At 37.6% G+C, this 12,724-nt stretch overlaps 1 protein-coding gene across 4 annotated transcripts in view; it reads left to right on the top strand.

Annotated features, from left to right (window-relative positions):
- The window catches only part of SUGCT (succinyl-CoA:glutarate-CoA transferase), a 676,753-nt gene that overhangs the window by 614,127 nt on the left and 49,902 nt on the right, over window positions 1–12,724 (top strand). The window lies entirely within an intron of this gene.

Raw genomic sequence — 12,724 nt, 5'->3', positions numbered from 1 at the left:
CAGGGGATACAGGACGTGGTTATTTACTAATTAATATAAGATATATTGATATTTTAGTAACCAGTGTGGATATTCCAGTGCACACAAGCTGAATTATCAACCCTGGTGAATTCCTAATAGTTCATTAGTAATCATTTGATTCATTTTTCATTAAACTTTTAAATGCAATCTGTTCTGCATCTGGGGCCTCTGCTTTCAGAACTAATTTATAAGCCTAGAGCAGGTGCAAAAGAAGAGAATTTCAGGTAAAATACTATATAAACACCTTAAGGAGGTATCTGGCAGTTCCATTTCTGATAATAGGAAGACTAGTTTATAGCACACCAACCCTCCCACCAAGAACAATAAGAAAAATCGGATAATTTTTTTTAGATGTTCAAAAGCACTGAAGGAGTACCAAGAAAATTAGGGCTTCAGAGCCAACATCCCAAAGAGAAGGGGAACACATTGAAGTGAGCCCTATACACTCCTTCACTTCCCCCACTTAGAGCATGACCATTTTTTGGTTCATGGCACAGAGACCTGGCAAAAAGTGGTGACTCAGAGCTTGCCCTAGTTTCTCTGGGTCTGGATTTAAGGACACTTAAGGCAGCTGGCACTTAGGGCAGCTGGCACTTAGGGGGCCAACATCTCAGAGAAAAGTAGATATTAGAGATAAACATAACACTCTGAAAGGTGGAGAGAAGAAAGCAAACCAGTTAGGGATCTTGGGATCCAAGGATGAACATGGCAGTGAGTTTCCTAGAGTTTCTTTTGCCTTATGTATCTCAAGTTGGCTGTTAGAGAAGCTGGCAATCAAGAAATTTCGAGACAAAAACAAAGCCTCAAGAAATGCCTGCTCTCTCTCTCCAAAGAACCTGGAAAAGGCAAGCTAGTGTGACAGAAAGTGTTTAGATGATAACTTCCCTACTTTAGCCAAACACCACAGGAAAAAACTGCAGCATTTCCTCCACCTCTGTCACCAAAGACTTTCACTAGGGCAGTGTCAGAGACAGCCAGGTGTGGGGAGCCTAGACTTTCATCTCTGCCTGGCAATCATGTGGACCATGCCCATAGCGAAAGTGGAGACCGGTGGGGAGAGTGGCCTTATCGCCCGCTGGTGGTAACAGGCACTCCTGCACAACATCCCTGCTTGAGTGGTGTCAGAGGAGGCTGAGGGGAAAGTCTGGACTTTTAATATTATCCAGCAATAACAAGCTGCCCACTCCACCTGCTGTGTGGTGGAAGCCACATGGGTAGGAGTAAGAAGGCACTCCTCCCTGCTGTGAGGCAGAGTGGTACCAGCAGAGGCCTAGTAGTGAACCTGAACTCCCACCCCTGCCCAGCAGCACTGAGGAGTCATCCCTCCTCTAGCAGGGTGTCAGTGGAGAGCAAATTGGGATCCTGGACTTCCACCCCACTTTGCAGCACCACTACCCCTGCTAGCATGGCGTCAGAGGAAGCCTCCTAAGGCACAAGATTTAAATGACATCCGGAGTCTCATAACAGGCAAAATGTCCAGATAGAGTTGAAAATCACTCTTCACACTAAGAGCTGGGGAAATCTCAACTTGAATGAGAAAAGACAATCAACGGTTGCCAACATTGAGAGCACCCAGGTGATGGAATTATCTGACAAAGGTTTTAATGCAGCCATCATATAAAAAGCTTCAACAAGCAATTACAAACACACCTAAAATAAAGGAAACAGTAGAAAAATCTTAACAAGGAAATAGAACATCTCTGCAAAGGAGTAGAAGACATAAAGAAGAACCAAGTGGAAGTGATAGAACACGTTGAGCTTGTAAAGTTTCTCTTCTCTGCAGGTGGGTCTCTATGTGGGTTGGGGAAAGCAATCAAAGTGCAGGCATTTCTCATCTGTCTCAGCCTTTACTCTCCAGGTGGGCCCCTCAGGCTCCTCCTCATGGTGTGTCAGGTAGGGCTGCTACCCCTCCCTTGGTCCAGGAGGGAACATGAGTCTATTGCATTCTCTTGGCCAAAGAGTTTAGTTTGTGACTACATGACCAAATCCAGATAATTAGAGAAAATTCTTAGATTCTTTCTGAAATTATTGGGAAAATACCTCTTTTTCCATTGAATTCACTTAGTTGTTATAATATAAGCACAGGCTCTTGACTGTCACATTGGTCACCACTTAGTTGGAGCCTGCTTGAGGTGAACCAAGACACAGGAAAGAAGATATGAGTTAGAATACTGGTGGCGTGGTTTGATCACCTGGATCCATCCAGACTTTTTTTGAGTTAAGTTTTGTTTTTAAATTTAATTTAATTTCATGTGGTAAGAACACTTAACATACAGTCTACCCTCTTAACAAATTTTTAAGTGTGCAACACAGTATTGTTAACCATAGTAACAATGTTGTACAGCAGATCTCTAGCATTTTTTCATCCTGTATAATTGAAATCTCATGCCCATTGATTAGCAATTTCCCCTCTCTGCCTCAGTCCCTGGTAACCTGATTTTATGAGTTTGACTATTTTAGATACCTAATATAAGTGGAATCATGCAATTTTTATCCTTCTGTGACTGACTTATTTTGCTTAGTATAGTCTTCAAATTTTATCCGATATGGCATGGATATCCAAGGCCATCCAAATCGCATAGGACAGGACGATTTCCTTATTTTTAAGGTGCAATAATATTCCATTGTATGTATATGCCACATTTTCTTTATCCATTTCATCCACCAATGGGCATGTAGTTTGTTTCTACATCTTAGATATTGTGAATAGCACTGCGATGAACATTGGGGTGCTAATATCATTTTGAGATCTTGATTTCAGTTCTTTTGGATAGAGATCTAGCAGTGGGATTGCTGATAAGGTAGGTTTTGAGTTAGAAAAAGCCCAAGTTAGAAAAACCCAAGAAATAGAAAATCTTAAAAAGAAAAAGCCTATTTTATATTATAATCCTATGGATTAAAATACAAAGGAACTGACTTCTATTGTGTACCTTTTGTTTATAAAGCACCATATTGGGTTTTGTACTCATCTAGTCCTCATAAAGCCCAGTGTGGTGTGATTTCCACATTTAACAAATGTGTCAAGAAGGAAGCTCAGCAAGGTTAGGAGATGTGTCCAAGACTGCTTGACTTGTAGTGCCCCAGGAAAAATTCAAAGCCAGAATTTGCTGCTCCCAGAAGCTGCCTTAGAAATAAGATTTATCCATACATATGTGAGGAAGATAAAATGTGTTCTAAATAATGAATTTTCACTGCTGTAGTAAAACTTTCAGATATATACTAATATGAAAAGTCAAATACTTTTCATATTTGAAAAGTGAGGTATCATACAGAGAGGAGAGTTTTCTTAAAATGATTTTTCTCTGAGGACCTAACTCAGATTTAAAGAACAATTCCAACAGATAATAGAATAAATAATAGGATGGCTACAGAAATAATACATAGGCAAATATTCATTACAATACTGAAATAATTCAAGAATATTATGTCACTACATGTTTGCTTATGTCTCATAATAAATTCTGATCACTTTACCCTTGAGAAATAGAAATTTGAGATACCTGATAATTTTTTTAGAAACACTCTTTAACTTAACAGAGTGATGAGTAAGTTACTTAAGTGTGATCTGTTTGGGATATAGCACTGTATTCTGTCTTTAGACAATAACTGATGTGCATTATTTTCATCTGTAAGCAATGAAGTAAATTACTTTTTTGATGCAGTTCTTTTATTTGCTAGTCAAAGAATGTTACAAATGATTGAAAGGATTTATAAAACGAGGTGGCTGAGATTTGTTCTTATTTGCCTGCAGCTGAAAGCATAATACACTTAATGCTTCCAGGATATGGAAGAGCTAACAGATGTCAAAAGAGCAGAGAAAGCTATTTTGCAAAGATTGCTCAAAAGCCAAACAAAAATCTTTTCTTTTTTAAAATTCATAAAATTTGTTAGACATTAATTATATTTGATAGCAAATGCATTTACTGTCTACATAAAATGCATCTTTTCCCCTTCCAATTAAAAAATAAAAGTTGTTATGATAAAGGTAAGAATGCTGGATTAAAATTAGGGTAGCATGAGTTTGTCTTCGTCAAAGAACCACTGCTATAAGCTCCATCTTTGTAACTCTTTACTGTCGATGCCATGTAGGCAATAATTTTTCTTAAAGATAGAAGCAAAATAATTAAAAATCAGAGATTGTGCTCACTTGCTATTTGCTTAAACAGCTTTCTAACTGATTTGCATTTCCAGGAGCTGCTGTTTAATGCTGGAGATTTTATTCAATAAATTCAGAGGCTGTGGGTGTACTTCAGCAATCAGAGGTCTGTAAGGCTGACTAACTAGGTCAACTTGGTATGCTTGAAAGAGTAACCATAATGTTGCACATTAGAATTTTAAGAGAAAGATGGTAGTTTGAGGAATAAATTGCTTAATGCTGTTTCCATAGGTCCCATGTAAACAAATAGTAGAATGTTGGCAAGTCTTTACAATCAAAGCCAATGTTTAATAAAGACAGGAAGGAATTAAAAAATGGAAATATTATTTCTGGATTTACATTGTTTTACCTCAGTCCAAATTCTTACTGCTAAAACAATCCAAAAATATACTTAAGATCTCACCTGGGCTGCCACCCTGCTCTTATAAACATGTTACCTAAGTGAATTGATTTGTTTCTGACAGAAGCTCCCTTTGGAGCTAATCAAGAATACTACGCATGTAGTAACTACTTGGCCTCACACACGTCTATCTTATTTTCCTCTTCTGTTGGCCTCGCCTCTCCTTTTTTCTGGGGTAACTCCTCCCACACACAGAGATCATGAGCAAAGATTGTAATGCTGCCATCTGGCCACATACGATTTGTCAAGGGTTGCCCTAAGATGGGTAAATATGAAGCATTACCACAGAAAATTTGCAATTATAATCGAAGAAACCATTTTTATCTGGTGGCCAGAGCTGCACTGATTTAATAAAAAGAAAGTCACATTAAATCTATACATCTGTCTTAAGAAATATGAACATGTGCCTGTGTCTTAGAATAGAAAGCAACAGTGTATATTTTAGAAGTATTAATCTGAAGCAGGGTACGATAGTTGGCTAAGGAGTTTCATGGAAGCAATGTCCTCTATCCATGTCCCAATCTCGCCTGAATATTCAAAAGTCCCATGATCAGGAGAAACCTGAGGCAGATTACCTTGTTCACAGGGTCGGCTGTTCTGCATGTTCCGGTCCTCATGTTGAAGACCATCCCTTTGATGATTTATTTTACCCTCCTTGTTCTAATTCCACATTCACCAGCAACCTGTTAATTTCCGTGAAGAAAGGATGCTGATGACATATGCTGGACTTGACATAGCTATCTGGTCCGTGTGACAATGTTTTCTGATGCATATTAATAAAATCTCTTCTTGCAATTATATTTCCTTATAGTTGACTATAGGTGGAGAATGAGCCAATCATGGAGACATGAACATTTGTGCTCCACGTGACAGCTGTATACATTAAGGAGTGGCATTCTTGTGTCTATATTAGTTTTAAAGACAGTTTAATTTTGAGTGTGTCAGCTTTTGGAGCACAAAGCTAGATCTAGCTAGAATTCCCTTAACTCAATTGTTCCCAAGACTGTCAGTGTATCAAAAGTGCATAGGGAGGAGGCTTTTAAAAGTATAGATTCCTGTGCTGGAGATACTGATGCAGTATATCAGACATAGTCCAGCTATTCGTATTTTTTAGAACACTACTCAGATGGTTTTAATGCACACCCATGTTTGGGAACCACTGTCTTAGTCTACCTCTGTAAAACATTGGTATGTGCCTTCTTTTAACTGATTTTTAAAGCTATAATTAGATTTTGTGAGTTTCTAGATTTGTCTGCGTTATACTCATAAATTTGTCTATAAATGGACTTTCTCGTTGAGTATTTGAACTGCATATACACCTCTGGGTTTGTGGAAGAGATGAAGTTGGGCAGGGTGGGGGGCAGTTTGCAAGAAAAATGAAAATTGGCATCTTTGATATGATAAATAGGCAGCCAAACATTCCCTTCCCTAGACACTTCAGAAATGATTAGTGATGGCTTTAGTTTTAATTTTAGTAACATTCTTTTTCTGGTTAGTCATTTCATTGATCACCTTCTGATTCTTTTTACTTTGTTTTCATAATTATAGAATATTATACTGGGCCATTTGCATTGACTAGTAACATCATGCTCTGGCTTCATTTTGGTGTTGAGAAGTCAGCTCTCTAAGTGCTGTGACTTCATAGGTAATATTTTCTCTTTCTATCTCTATTTTTCAATTTAAATTTTTCTCTTGGACCGTGGTTATTATTGCTGTTGTTTGCCTGGTTTTTGTTTTTTGTTTTGTGTTGTGTTTTTTTTTTTTTTTTTTTTTTTTGCAGTTTTACTAAAAATGTGAGATCTGTCTGGGTATGAATTTATTGATATTTTTATTATCTTACTTGTAATTTGTTTGGCTTTCTGAATCTGAGAAGTCATGTCTTTCAGCAATTCTGGAAAGTTTCAAATATTGACACTATTTTCTCCTCTGGAACTCCAATTAGATGTGTATTAAACTCCGTTACTATACCTCTTACGTCTTTTAACTTCTTTTTATATTTTTCAGGTGTTTGACCCTTCCGTTGCATGCTGATTAATATCTTCAGTTCTGTTTTGCAATTCACGGAATGTCTTTTCAGCTGTATCTAATTTAATGTCTAGCCTTTCCATTGAACTTATAATTTAATGATTTTATTTTTTACTTCTAAACATTATGTTTTCACATATTTCTTATTATTCCTATAGACTTTTGTTTTTTTCTTATAACTTTGATTCCTCCTATTTTTAAAACATATTTATATGTTGGACCTGTTAATCTAATTGCTAAAATATTTGAGGATCTGATTCATTTGTTTGTTTGTTTGTTTGTTTGCTCTCTCTAGTTCATGGTGATTTATTTCCAGGTATGTTTTATGTCTTGTGTTCATTAGAACTTTATCCATCAGAATTCTCTGAGGCCCAGATTGAAAACACATTCCTTTGTGTTTGCTTCTGGTAGACACCTATGACACTTCAAACCTAACAACTCTTTAAACTACATTTCATCTTATAGTTTTTGTGACCATCAAAGTGGTTTGAATTCAAGCTCCAAATCTGTATGAGGACTCACTTGTGGTTATACATTCTCAAGGAACTTATTTTGTCACCCTCCATGTAGCATCAAAATTCTTGTCATTGTGCCATGAGACACATGTATTTTATTTCTAGTTTCCCATTTCACTGAGGTTATAACACTTTGAGGGGCTCAGCTTTATGAAGGGATCTCATCTTATACAACCCTTAGGCTATGTTTTCTGTTCTCCATGTGGCCATTGCAGCTATAAGTCAGCAAGTATTGGCAGATGCTCTTGGGGAAGCTGCTAGCTTCAGAACTTAATAAACATTTTATGATTTGCTGTGTCTACTGGGTCCTTCCCACCTCTCCCTCCACTTACCACCTCCCAAGGATTTGTTTTTTACTTTTTTGTTAACTCAGCCATACATTTAAAATATTTTAAATCTATCTCCTAACATTTTTAAATGCTCTTGATCAAGAGGGTTTTTCAGGATAGTTAATCCACCATATTACCATAAACAGAAGTTGCCTGTTCTCTTTAAAGTTTAAGAAAAAAAATTTCATTCTTTAATTCTTATTTCATGCCACAGATACTTTGAACAATCAAACAATATAAGAATTTACAGGAATCTTAATATGTATCTTTTCCAATGCCCTGTTTTTTTTTTCTAATGAGTAAACATATAGTGGCACTTTCCAATGTAAATGTTCCATAGAACACTAATTTGTAGTTAAATGGTAAAATAAGCTTGGGAAACACGGGTTAAACAAAGTAACAGATTTTCTTCTTGAAGAAATTGCGTGGTGTGTAATACGCCAGAGTGCTTGAGCATCTTTGAGCGTGGGATAACTCATACTCCTTCTTCCCTGAGGTGCACTTGAGGAAAGCTGGCATAGACATAAAAATGACTTCCCTGTAAGGTAGTTTAGTGGCAGAGCCAAGACGAGATCCAGTTCTCCTCACTCTCCCTTTCTCTTTATCATCACAAGGAAACATTCTGTAAATAGCTATTTGCAAAACTATTTCTAGTAGTACCCTGTCCTCAAATTGAAATGCATTTAGAGCCCATCTTCTTTCACCAAATAAAAAGAAAGTTGGCTTCTTTCCCAAAAACAGCTAAATAAGAATGCTCCAGAAGTTCTTCAAGAAAAATAAAATCTGAAGTAGAAAAGCAGGGGTTCCAGATCTTGAACTGAAGTAGGAAATTGATGCTTTCATGGGGCTTCAACCCAAATTAACACAAAGATATAGTAATCTTGTCTGATTTTTAAGAGGGTTTGTACTCTCTTGAAATCATAGTTTTTAGTTGGCAGGGAACAAACTCCCAAGAACAAGTTGTGACAGAAAACTTTTTTAAAAACTACTTTTGGATTGCAACCAGCAGAATGTGCACAGTTCCTGACTGTCAGTGTATTCTTCATTACAGAAAATGGACTGTGGGAACTTGGGAAGGTGAAGTGCAGTGTTATTTACATTTTTGTGCCAAAACATTATGAAGTGAAAGAGTCAAATATGCTGAGTGAATGCAGCATATGAAAATTAATAGGAACATTTTGAATATGTGATCTTTTACTTGAACAATATAAATGAAATGGGTTCTGTCGAGGTACTTTCTTGACCTCTTTTAAATGTTTCTTTTGCTTTTTTTTTTTTTCAACACTCTCCGTTGTTTATAACAACCCATTTGAATCTTAGACCTTAGTTCTTTCCTTTCAGAATTTCTTTTTCTCTGTTTGTCAACAAATACCCTTCACGGAAAAAAGCAGAGTCTTGAGGCCACTAAATAGTCAAGAAAAGATGTCTAATAGCATTAGAAACAGGATCGCAAGGGTGAGTATTGGGTTTGGAATCTGAATGTTGATGTTCCATTTAGTCATCAATCCATGAAAATGACCAGATATGTGCAAAGATATTCAAAAGAGATGAGAACATAGATACTGTACGGAGAGAACTCTCAATTAAAGGCCAAGGAGTGACCTGAGCATTGCTGAGAAGGTGCCTCATAAGACGTCAATTTGGTCAACTTTGCACTGACAAGAAGCATATTACGGAGAATTCATAATGATGAGAAAAAGGAAGAGGAAGAGAAGAGGAAATATTGAACTTTTACTCTCCATTAGGTACCAGGTTAAGCACTGGACATATATTAAATATTATCTTATTATTACCTTTGTGCCTCAAAGCTAGGAAGCAGCTTCTATCATCATCCCTGTTTTATAAATGAGGCTTAGAGAGCTAAAGTAACCAGTTAAAGATCTTATATCATAAATGACAGACCAGAGATTGAACCCAGTTTTTTCTGACATCACAGCCCTGGTCTCAATCACGAAGCTCTATTGCCTTCTATAGCAGGGGTGGCTACAGGTTGCATCTTTTTTAGATCTTTGACATTTTGGAGAAAGGATTTGAATTCATGCTATGAATCTGGACCAGTGAAAGTCTGCAGCCATGTGGTAGTCCTGGCAGTTTGGGCCCGAGGTACGTGTTGAAAAGAGAGGTAACAGTGAACAGAGTCTGCGCTAGATGAGACAAGGCAGGTTAAGCCAGGGGCAAGCTGGAAGCTGAAAGCCCAAAGAGCAAGGCGAGGTAGGGCCACGGGTGACTGAGAGATGAACAAAGTAGTAAGTGGATCAGGACTGTTAAAAAAATCATTTTCTAGCGGTCATGACCAAGATTCCTCAATCTATAGCCTGCAGCATGCTGAGGGAACTCAGTTAAGTCTTGTGATAAATTGTCGTGCGCCTCGTAGGAGGGAGAGGGGACCTGGTGCTGCACAGTATGATTCCATGAATCTTAGATGCGTGTTTATAAAACAGCACAGCGTGACCTTTTCTCCAAACTATTAATATAAAACTGACCTTTGATATCGGTATTTAACTTAAAGTATACAGCATTTCATAGTTACAGTAATAGCCCCAAGTTGAAATGCCTGCCTTATTTTCTCACAAAAACAGCACACTGGGAAGTCCTCATAAACAAACTTTTTGTTTGAAAAATATGACCATTCTCCTTATAATACACAGTTCAGTCATCTCAATTTGTTAACTCTAGGTCTCTAAACTGTACTGGTTATCTGTCTTCCGAGATCCCTTCCTGCTCTTGTATTCACTGTCGGGATCACTGGCCCCAGCATCACGGTAGTTGGAAACTGCAGTCATCCTAGGCTGCTACTTCTCTCCTATCCCCCACATCTACCTGGTCAACAGAATTGTCAGTTCCATATATAGGTCTAAATTATATCTTCCTCTCTGTTCCCACATTCCCCATCCCTTCCATCCTACAGGCCAGTGGGCTTTTTCAGGTCCAATCTTTGGGCCAGACAGATTCTCTGCCCGCTTTGTTGTGGTTGTATTTATAGGATCACATGATCAAAAGCATGGATTCCAAAAGGAATGGCAGACTGCTTTGCTTAGAAGAGGTGATACAGTGGTTGGTACTTTAGGATTTGGGGCCTGTTAATATTAGGTACCCTCTGTATGCCCTTTGCTTATAGGTCGGAATTCATGTTCCATAGCCTGGAAAACAAGGACTTCCTAACCAAGACGCCATCCACTTTCCCTGTCTGTCTTGCCTTACTGCCAAACTCATGCCATGACATATTTGCAGCTTTATGGCTTAATGTTATTTCCTCTGCTTGAAGTGTGCACCCCTATAATGCCCACCAGGAGATCTCTAATACCCCCTTTAGAATTTAAGCACCAGCAGCTCTGATTGAATCCCCAGCCACACACAGATTCTCCAAGCTGCCTTACTCTTCTGTACAGGTACATTTTCTATCATTTATCAAACTATATTATAATAATAATTTGATATTATGTCTTTCCCCTCCCCAGTGATCTTCTTGAGTGTACATTTATAGTTATCTTTTATCCTCAGCCCCTTGCAAAAAGCCTGGATCAATAAACGCACATGTTGAATGAATGATTGTACTAAGATTGATTGATTATGATAAAGGAATGACTGGCCCCTTTGATGGAAATTCTGTTGTTTCTATGGTTCACTCCCTTTTGTGAGGTTCTTTGAGAACTGTATAGATGAATAAATAGTAAAAAAAAAGAAAAAGATGAGTTTTGGATTGCGGACGTTGGGAAGATAGAGGATTTTTTTGTTAACAGTCATAAAAGGTAAAGTCAGAATTCATTGCTTGCTGACATAGCTTTAATCAAAATAAGTGAATTTTAAGCCATGTTAGCAAATAATACATCCCAGTGCTAGGGGGTAATATTTCAAAGTATATTGGTGTCTTAGATTTTAAATTAAAAATATCTTGTTTTTTTGTAATGCTGCAAGGTTCAAATACCTCCACTTACTTTGCCTTTGTCCTTCATGCTTTGTGCACGCTACTTAACCTCTCTGAGCATCACAGTCCTTACCTTGAAGTGTCTGAAATGACGCCTATCTCACAGAATTATTATAAAGATTCAAGGAGGCAAAATACCTAAGTTACTGAAATAGTGACTGACGTAGAACTTAATAATAAATATTTATTTCTTTCTCTTTTGTATTTTTTAAAAAAAATAATTTTTCTTAAATGAACTGTATCCCAAAGTGTTAGCTTCCCAAATACATTATGACTTATTTCTTATTACAAGCTAAAATACCCTAGCACCCTTGTAAAGCCCCATAGACCTTTGCTTTTGGAAGATCACTGTAGACTTAATGGATGAATAGCTTTGCTCTGCTGGAGGCCAATGCCATGGCCAGAGGAAGCCCAGGCCACCTTGGGCAAAGGAATTCCTCTAAGGCAGGGTGGATTCGGGGCCCAAATGTCTCCAATCATATCTAAAACACCCTGAAAGTCTGCCAGAGCTGCCTCTCCTATGGAGGGAGTCTGGGGCTGACCTCTCTTCTTTGTGCACGATGAGGCCCTCCAGTTCCCTGAAACTGGTCCTCTTAATTCATCCAAACACTCAAACTAGATCTTTTTTTTTTTTTTATCTCACTAACATCAAGGTTATTAGAAAATGTTGATAGTGTTCATGCAATATATTTTTCTTGGGAATAGCACACTCCTCTTGAATGCTTTTAAAGAAAGCATATTAAAAATATCCTGTGTGTTTTATGTGAAAAATTGACAGAAGTATGTTTTCTTAAAGAAAATTACCCAAACAACCAGAGGAAAAGTAAGATAGAGCAAAAGGATAGACAAGGGTTGGTTGATGGTGGACATGTGAAACCCATTCATAAAATATTTGGGTTATTTGAGCTAAGGAGGAAATTGCTAAGGATTAGGTTTATAGCACTTGACCACATCTCAGAAGTGCTACTCTGTAAAACTTGTCAAAGAGAGAAAAAAAAAAAAAAAAAAAAAGAAAAGAAAAGAAAAGAAAGCAATCCCATTAGAAAACCTGGGCTTTGCATCCTGTCGTTTATTAAATTTGTCAGCTGAGGCAGTTAGGATTATGGCAGTAGATTTATAAATTTTTCAGAAAACCTGGCATGGAGAAGCCTTACTGTTGGCACTAGCCTGGAAAACGCAGAGAAGAAAGTTTGTGAAACAAGCAGAATGTTGAATACCTGCAGTGAAAAAGTCATTACCATAGCAAACCTGTCCCAGATGAAGCCAGGTAACAGATTTTGGAAGGACTAGCTTCCCGAAATATCAGCAAGATTTTATTCAGTATCATTTTGTATGAAGGAAAATTCTTTCTTA

This window comes from Eulemur rufifrons, chromosome 29 (genome assembly GCF_041146395.1).
Source record: "Eulemur rufifrons isolate Redbay chromosome 29, OSU_ERuf_1, whole genome shotgun sequence".
NCBI classification, from domain to species: Eukaryota; Metazoa; Chordata; class Mammalia; order Primates; family Lemuridae; genus Eulemur; species Eulemur rufifrons.
The sequence above is the reverse complement of the archived record's forward strand: the minus strand, read 5'-3'. Positions and strand labels throughout refer to the sequence as shown.